The 8,528-nt window shown below is 43.6% G+C and overlaps 1 long non-coding RNA gene across 1 annotated transcript; it reads left to right on the plus strand.

Annotated features, from left to right (window-relative positions):
- Positions 1-910: 910 nt before the first annotated feature.
- Positions 911-5,404, plus strand: LOC128311676 (uncharacterized). The gene is made up of 3 exons (XR_008290183.1): positions 911-1,048; positions 4,100-4,215; positions 4,303-5,404. It is a non-coding gene; the product is annotated as an uncharacterized LOC128311676 (long non-coding RNA).
- The last annotated feature ends 3,124 nt before the right edge of the window (positions 5,405-8,528 follow it).

Consider the following 8,528-nt stretch of genomic DNA (forward strand, 5'->3'; position numbering starts at 1 on the left):
TGCTACACTCAAAGATACGGAAATTCAGACTACGAAACAGAAAAAGTTGTAGAGGAAAGCTTGCATTGTTATCTTCAGTGTTTGAGGGAAAGGTCAAGATGATTCATCAAGGATAGATCTTTCTCATATTATCCCGTTTTTTAAATACCTGGATTTTACATATCTCACTCAGACCTGCTTCTCCTGTACTTCTCAAATGGTTTGAACCAAATATTTAGGACAATAAGTGGTTCTGTTAAGGGTCTGATGGTGAAGACAGCAGAGGTTACATGACTATCTGCTGTTGGCCTTCAAAGTGTCAGGATGTCAGGCAGCTTTTGTCCAGAGAAGGTCAAATGGCCACCTTCTCGCAGAGACAGACTGGAACTCAGAGTCTGGAGCTGAGGAAAAATGTGCCAGCCCTTTAGTAAGAGTCGACATATGCTGAAAAGGGCCTTGCACACCACTGCTTTATAGAGGAAGTATTTTTATTCCTATTGAACGCAGAGGAAACTGAGGCTAAGAGCAGCCAGGTGGCATACCTAAGGTTAGTAACTTTCATAGTGGCAGAGCCAGGATTTGAACCCAAACTTGAGAGATTCAGAAGCCAGTACATTTTTTCTCCAATGCCTTTTGGGTATAAGTGTGGAATACCACACCCTTCGTTTTGGGTGAGGTAAACTGCTTCACATTTCTTGCTCCTGAATTTATTTCCTCGTTGCTCTCCCTCAGAGTTCATAAAATTGTTCAGGAAGGTTCCAGTCAGCATGTATAGCCTGTGGTGTCTGCACCACAAGCCCCCTGGACCACCTCTGCTTTCAGCCACAGCCGGAGCGGACTGGTCCTAGGTGAGGTCACACTCATTCTCAATGTCCTGCCTCAAGCAGAGCCAGTCTCTCTGAACTCTCATTCAGGGTCCCCCACCCCCCACCCCTTCCCTGCCCCGGGGGGCTTGATCAGAGCTTGCAAGGGCTGCCCGGAAGCACAGAGGAGTCAACTTCCCCAGAAACAGTTTTCAAACAGTGAGGGAGGGAGACAATGAGGAAAGGCTCCAGCTATCATCCGTGAGGTGGGTATTTCTGGGAGGCGCCTGTACACTCCTCAGAGGTTCCAGAAGAACCGAGCCGTAGACCTCAAGGAAACATGCACTCATCTTGGCTTTTCCCCTGGGTCACTCTTCCTACCCCACACGTCTGCCTCCTGGAGTCACCTTCTGAGTAGACCACCTCCATTAAATTCTTGCCTGAGCCTCTGCCTTCAGGGTGACCCAAAGCAAGACAGTGTGCCTGTGCCTGGAATTGCTGTGTGAATTGCAAGTAGGACCTCCAGAGTGTGTGTGTGTGTGTGTGTGTGTGTGTGTGTGTGTGCGCATGCGTGCACACACGTGTGCGTGTGTGTGGTGGGGTGGGTGGAATAGGGTGGCAGAGTCGTAAACAGGGACGCAGGGACACAGCAGCCAGGACCTCCTTTCCTTCCCTGGAGATTCTCTCCATATAAAATTCCTGGAGCTCCTGAAGTCTCTGCCCAAAAGAGAGGCATCACATGACTTACAGGACCCTGCAGAGACATGTGACCTCTTGATCACATGGGTGGGGTCAACACTCAACAGGGTGTTTCTGGATGGGGCTGTCCCTGTCCCTGTCTCTAGGTAGGGCTACCCCTCAGCCCTTGGCAATGGCTTTCCCACGTTGTCACCAGTGGGGCTGTCTCAGGTAGGTCACTACCTGACCGGGATTTCAATGCAGCCAGTTTCATGAGTCACAGAGTGCGGGGCTTACATGGGTGGGATGTGAGGGCTGTTTTACCTGGTAATATCTTTGCAGCTGATATGCAGCCACATCCTAAGCCTCTGTATAAAAACAAAGGGGGAGAACTTAACCAGCTGGAAAAATCAATTTAAATGCTTACAGGGAAACAGTAAGGCCTGACACTGCCGCCTCATTTTCACGAGGTGAGTCACTAAAACGGTTGACCTCATGGCTAATCTATGAGCAAAGGCGCGCTGGCAGTTACTGTTGGCGCGAGAAGGGTCTGTGACCAGTTTCCTGGAGCCCTGGCGCCAGTCGGAGGCCAGAGTAGCCGTCTGCCATTAGGAAGTCAGCCTACTTCTCCAAGGAGCAAGCTCCCAGCTCAGAGGCGCGGGTCTAGCGGAGACTCCTTGATTGGCCAGTTTCATGGGCTAATCCCCTTTTCACGGTTACTGATTGGCCTGTTCCACTACCCACGCCTCACAATATGCAGCTCTCATTGGCCAAGTTCACTGTGCCCTCCAAAGATCTTGCTCTCTAATTGGTAAAGCCTGCCAGCCAGTCCGCTGAAGAGTCTGCTCTCACACACCTTCCATCCAATTTCTATTTAAAGGATAGTTCCTGCCGTGATTGTATGTATTTATGCTATTCTCGCAGGCCTCCCTTAAATATGCCTGCTTTGTGACTCTGCCGCCTAGGGTGAAGAACAAAGGCTTGGGGTTGAGATCTAGATTTGACTCTCAGCCCAGTCCCTTACTAGCTTTATAACTGTGGTCAAGGTATTTAACTTCTGCATGCCCCAATATTAATAATTGAGAGCACTAGAGTTAGATGGCTTCTTGTTTGCTAGCTGTGTGATTTCGAACGGATTACTTGACTTCTCTGAGCCTCACTTTCCTCAGCTCTGAAACAGGCATAGTAGTAGTACATACCCCCAAAGACTTGTTGAGAGGATTAAATGAGATAATGAATGTAAAATATGTGGCATGTATGTTCTCAATAAATATTAGCTATTTCTGTTGTGTGTTTAGGGGGGTGGGAGTGGGGGGGGAGAAATTTGCAGAACAGTAAAGACCCAGCCTTGTCTTCCGGTGGCTAAGGATTTAGTCCAAAGATCAGCCAGTGTGCAGGCCTAGGTAATGGTATTATGCATGCAGTTCTTACCTTCCTGGGTGTGGGCAACCCCACACCCTGGGCCTCCCTGGGCCTGTCCCTCAAGAGATGTAGGCAGAGATTTCAGGTGTGAGAGAGACCCAGGAGGGGCAGGAGAATGAAGAATGTTGCATTAAGACCAGTGACTCTGAGAGACCTGTGTGAGTCAGTGGTGGCCAAACTATGGTGGCTCTTAACTATTCTAAAGCATTTAAAAATGAGCATAAAAGCATTAGGAAATAAAGACATGCATAGTATAGGATTCAAATATTGGATAAAGGATCTGCATTCAAGCGCACGACTACAATATCATGAAGCGCAACAATTATGACAGAAGAAGTAAGATCTAAGGTGTGTTATAGTGCATTTTTGTGCAATTGCATTACTACAATTCTCTGGGGTTGCCCGATAACACTCAATAGGCATTCTCCTAGTCTTTACTGGGTTAAAAAGTTATAAGAGCAAGATACATTGTACTCATAAAAATTAAAACATCCATGAGTTAGGGGCACCTGGATGGCTTGGTCAGTAGGTTAAGGGTCCAATTCTTGATACTGGCTCAGGTCATGATCTCATGGTTTCATGAGCTCTAGCCCCATGTTGGGCTCTGCACTGACTCTGCAGAGCCTGCTTGGGATTCTCTCTCTCTCTCTCTCTCTCTCTCTCTCTCTGTCCCTCCCCAGCTTGCAGTCTCTCTGTCTCTCTCAAAATAAATAAACTTAAAGAAATTATTTTTTAAAAATCTGTGAGTTAAAGAGCACCAGAAATTGCTGTATTGGTCAAATTCAGCTTTTGGAATTGACACTCTGTCAAAGAATATTTCACCTGCATTTATTACTCTAATTTTAGGATTAAGTTATACTATGCTTGGATTGCTTTCATATGCAAAGATTATATATATATATATATATATACATATATATGCATATATATACGTGTGTATATATATATATATATATATATATATATATATATATGGTCAGTATGTTGGAAAGCCCTATGAAAACTGGTCATTGCCTGCCATTTACCAGAAGAATCTGGAAGTTTGTGTCAACACCGGAAGGAAGAACAGCTGTCAGTGCTTGCTACCTTTGAGACTTAGCTGCTTGTTAGCTGAAGTATATAGAAATCTTTGTGAGAATCATGTGTGTCAGGGATCAAAAAAATGTTTTATACCTGCTGATGTATTTTTCTAAGTGGTTTGGGTTTGTGCCCTACAGCATTTTTGCCATCAACCTTTGGGCTGTGGAGCTGGAGTGGAAAAGGAGGAGGAGATGATGTAACAGAAGCCAGATCAGACAGGAAAGGGAAACAAGAGTTGCTAGGAACCCATGAGGTAAGATCAGCCTGCTGCCTCAGCCCAGGGATACAGGGGGGTATGTAAGAAGAAAGATACTCCAAAGGAAACACTCACCCCCAACAGGTTTAAGAAAATGCTGCAAGCCATCAAGCTATTGTTGCATGTTCTCCCAGCCCCACCTTCATGCTGCAAGATGTGTCCAGACTGGTAGCTTGAAGCAGTCTTTGCGTGTTATGCAAGAGATCCAGAAGCATCTGCACCACTGTGGTAAACAGAGAAAGTGGCTGAGAATTGAGAATTGGCAGGCCTGCCCAAAGGTCGCTCTGCACTGGAGGTACAGGGACCCCGCCCCATTGTATGGAGGTGTGACAAGAGGCTGCAGGTTGGCCGCTCAAAACTGATGGTCCAGGTGGTAGTTGTACCAAGTCTCTGGGGGCAGTGGCTGGAGCAAGAGCCCAGCAGCAGGGTGACAGGGCCAGAACACTGCAAGATATCCAGCCACAGATCCCTCAACAAGGATGTGGAAGGACAGAGACTCCTGTCCAAAGGCGTTGAGCTCCCTTTTCCCACGGAGGAGCAAAAGCCATATGGCTCAGACCAGAGGTCCGTCTCCAATTCTGTGCCCCTGTAGCACTCAGGAAGCAGAGAGGGAGGGGTGCACAGAGAGCCCCTGGAAGGGCTGAGAAGCTATTGCAGAGTGAGCTTACTCACAGAGAATGAGAGGCGATTTTAACCAGAAAAGCTGGAGTATAATTTCCCCCCACCTTCGTTTCATTTGGAGACTTTGAAACAAGATAAAAAAAATATTCAAGGAACAATAAAGAAACACCTTATTTCCTTGCACATCTAAATTGTAATGCATAAATTGTAATCCAGTTACAAAAGTATACAGTGGCCAGTGGCATTGTCCTAAAAGGCTATGTGAAACCAACTGCTTTAAATCACATTTCCTGCGTTGTAAAACTCTCTTGTTTGAAAGAATAATAGTTTAGACATTTTTGTGTCATCTGCTCCAGAGCGTATGATGGTTCTCTGATCTGCAGATTCTTTACGGGAAAGGATTATAGTTCACCATTTTTCATCCTGTAATTGATACACTAACTGCCTATCGAGACCCAAGATTTCAGAAGCAAAATACAGCTACTGGCTTTGTCTGTATGTCTTACTCAAAAAAAAAAAAAAAAAAAAAAAAAAAAAAAATTAAATAAATAAAAAATAAAAACGGGTGAAAAATCCAGTGTGGCAGACACACTAACAGTGTAAAAGCAATTCTCAAGTGACCTTTCAGAAGCATTATCACTGCTGCTTTATGTAAAATCATTAAATGCCAAACTGGCCAAAAATTAAGACTGCATTTGCTGGGATGCTTACTGTGACGTATCACATCTTAAGTGCCTGCTTTTCTGTAGTGTGTGCTTCAGTTTGAGCAATTTCTATCACTTTTGACCTCGGCAAAAATGAATTTAAGACCCTTTAAGTAACTAGGGGAGGCAGAGCCTTTTCTAAGTGTAGCATGGCTTATCAATGAGACTCAAATAGCTGGACCCCCACCCAGGCATTATAGACTTGGCATACCTTTTGTAATCTCTTCATAACAACAGAAATTTTTTAAAAAGTTTATTAATTTATTTTGAGAGAGAGAGAGAGCAGGGGAGGGGCAGAGAGAGAGGGAGAGAGAGAAAATCCCAAGCAGGAATCCCAAGCACTGAGAGTGCAGAGCCCAGCGCGGGGCTTGAACTTACAAACCATGAGATCATGACCTAAGCTGAAGCCGAGAGTCGGACACTTAACCGACTGAGCCACCCAGGTGCCCCTAATATTTTTTTTATTGTTATATTGTCAAGAATTGTTTAACATCTTCAGGGTTTTTTTTTTAATTTTTTAATGTTTATTTTATTTTTGAGAGAGAGAGAGAGAGATGGAGTGTGAGCAGGAGAGGAGTGGAGAGAGAGGGAAACATGGAATCCGAAGCAGGCTCCAGTCTCTGAGCTGTCAGCACAGAGCCCGACGTGGGGTTCGAACCCACGAACTGGGAGATCATGACCCAAGCCGAAGTTGGACGCTTAACTGACTGAGCCACCCAGGCGCTCCAACATCTTTAGGTTTTTTTCAATGAGGTTTACTTTTGCTCTAACCAATAAAACAATAAAATTATTGATTATTGATCATTATTAAAATTATTGATTATGTGCCTAAAAATTACAGTAAGCCTTTTTTTTTATTATGCTCAGTGCTGGAAGGAGTTAGATTTCACACTGCAGTCTATTTTTCCTGCCAGAAGGTCTTGTTATTCCCAAAATATCTGCCTAGAATGCCTACCCTTGTAGTCTGTGGGCTAATGCACCTCCTTTATGAAATGTGCCCACCTGGGCGGTGAAGACAACATGAGAGAGAACGTCACAGGAGGGTAAGGTAGGAGAGAGCCACGGATAGAAAAATGCTTTTCCTGAGCCCTTACGGTGTGCTGGGCACTGGGCCAAGCTCTTATGAGCAAATTGTTGCCTTAAAAATTTTTTTAATGTTTATTTATTTATTTTGAGGGAGAGAAAGCAAGCAGGTAAGAGGAAGAAAGAGAGGGAGAGAGAATCCCAAGCAGAGAATCTCTGCTCTGACAGAGCCCGGTGTGGAGCTCGAACCCACAAACTGTGAGGTCATGACCTGAGCTGAAACCAAGAGTCAGATGCTTAACCAACTGAGCCATCCAGGTATGTCCCTTCCCCCCCAATTTTGTTTATTGAGGTATAATGTACATAGAGGCAAATGCACATAAATGTACAGCTTGATTTTCATAACATTTTTATGAAGTGAACATACCTGTGTATTTAGCCCCCAAATTGAGAAACAGACCATGACAGCACCTCAGAAGCCTTCTAATGTCCTCTCCTAATCACTTCTGACCCTCCCAAGGATAGCCACTATCCTGACTTCTAGCAACATAAATTTAGTCTGCTTTTAAAAAGTTTTTTTATTTTGAAATAATCTTAGACTCACAAGTTGCAAAAGTAGTACAGAGTTCCTGTATAGCTTATACCCAACTCCTCCCCAACCCCCATGATATATTATAGAACCTTAGTACAGTATGAAAACCAGGAAATTGACGTAGGTACAGTAATAGTAACTTAGCTAGAGGTATTATTCAGCTCTTGCCAGTTTTTACATGTAGGTTTTTTTTTTTTTTTGGAGTATAGTTCTATGAAATTTTATCACATACATAGATTCATGTAATCACCACCACAATCAGGATACAGAAATGTTCCATCACCACAAAGAGTTTAACCTGGTTTTGAACTTTATCTAAATGGTACCATACAATGTACTTTTATTTCTGGCTGCTTTCATTGAATACTATGTTTGCAAGATTTATTATTGTTGCTGTGTGTAGTTGTAATTTGTTTCTTCTCATAGTGTGTTCCATTGTGTGCATACCCTACAACTATTTATCTGTTCCGCCCTTGGTGCACATTCTGGTAGTTTCAATGTTTGTCTCTTTTGAGTGGTGCTATTATGAACATTCTGGTGTATCTTTAGGTGAATATATGTAAACATTTCTGCAGGATATATTCTGAGGAGGGGATTCCTGGGTCTTACGTTATGCATGTGCTTATCTTCGATATACACAGCAAATCAATTTTCTAAAGCAGTTCTACCCATTTACTTTCCCATTAGCAGGTTAGGGTCCTGGTTTCCACATCCTCACCAAATCTCAGTATTTTCTGTCTTCTTCCTTTTAGCCGTGCAGTGGTATGCATGTGGTATTGGGTGGTGAGTTTAATTTATATTTATTTCCCTGATGACTAGTGAAGTTAAGCACCATTTCATACATTTATTTGCCACTTGGATGTTATTTTTTGAGAAGTGCCTATTCAGGCGTTTTGCCTTTTTAAAAATTGCATTGTCTTTTTCTCCCCCCTCTTATTGATTTGTAAGAATTTGGATATGAGTGCTTTGTGGGGTATATATCTTGCATTCTCTTCACCCACTCCATGTGTTGCCTTTTTTTTTTTTAATAAAAACTTTATTTCTTTTAAAGCAGATTTAGGTTCTGAGAAAACTTCAGTGGAAAGTACAGAGAGTTGCTATATGCTTTCTTGCCCCCACTCACACCCAGCCTCCCCCACTATCAACATCCTGCAGCAGAGTGCTACATTTGTTACAATCGATGAACTTACATTGACACATCCTTATCACCCAAAGTCCATAGTCTACATTAGGGTTCACTCTTTTTTTTAAGTTTATTTATTTATTTTGAGAGAAAGGGGGCCAGCTTCAGTGAGGGAGGGGCAGAGAAAGAAGGAGAGAGAGACAGAGAGAGAGAGAGAGAGAGAGAGAAAGGAGAATCCTGAGCAGGC

This window comes from Acinonyx jubatus, chromosome D1, assembly GCF_027475565.1.
Source record: "Acinonyx jubatus isolate Ajub_Pintada_27869175 chromosome D1, VMU_Ajub_asm_v1.0, whole genome shotgun sequence".
Classification (NCBI taxonomy): Eukaryota; Metazoa; Chordata; class Mammalia; order Carnivora; family Felidae; genus Acinonyx; species Acinonyx jubatus.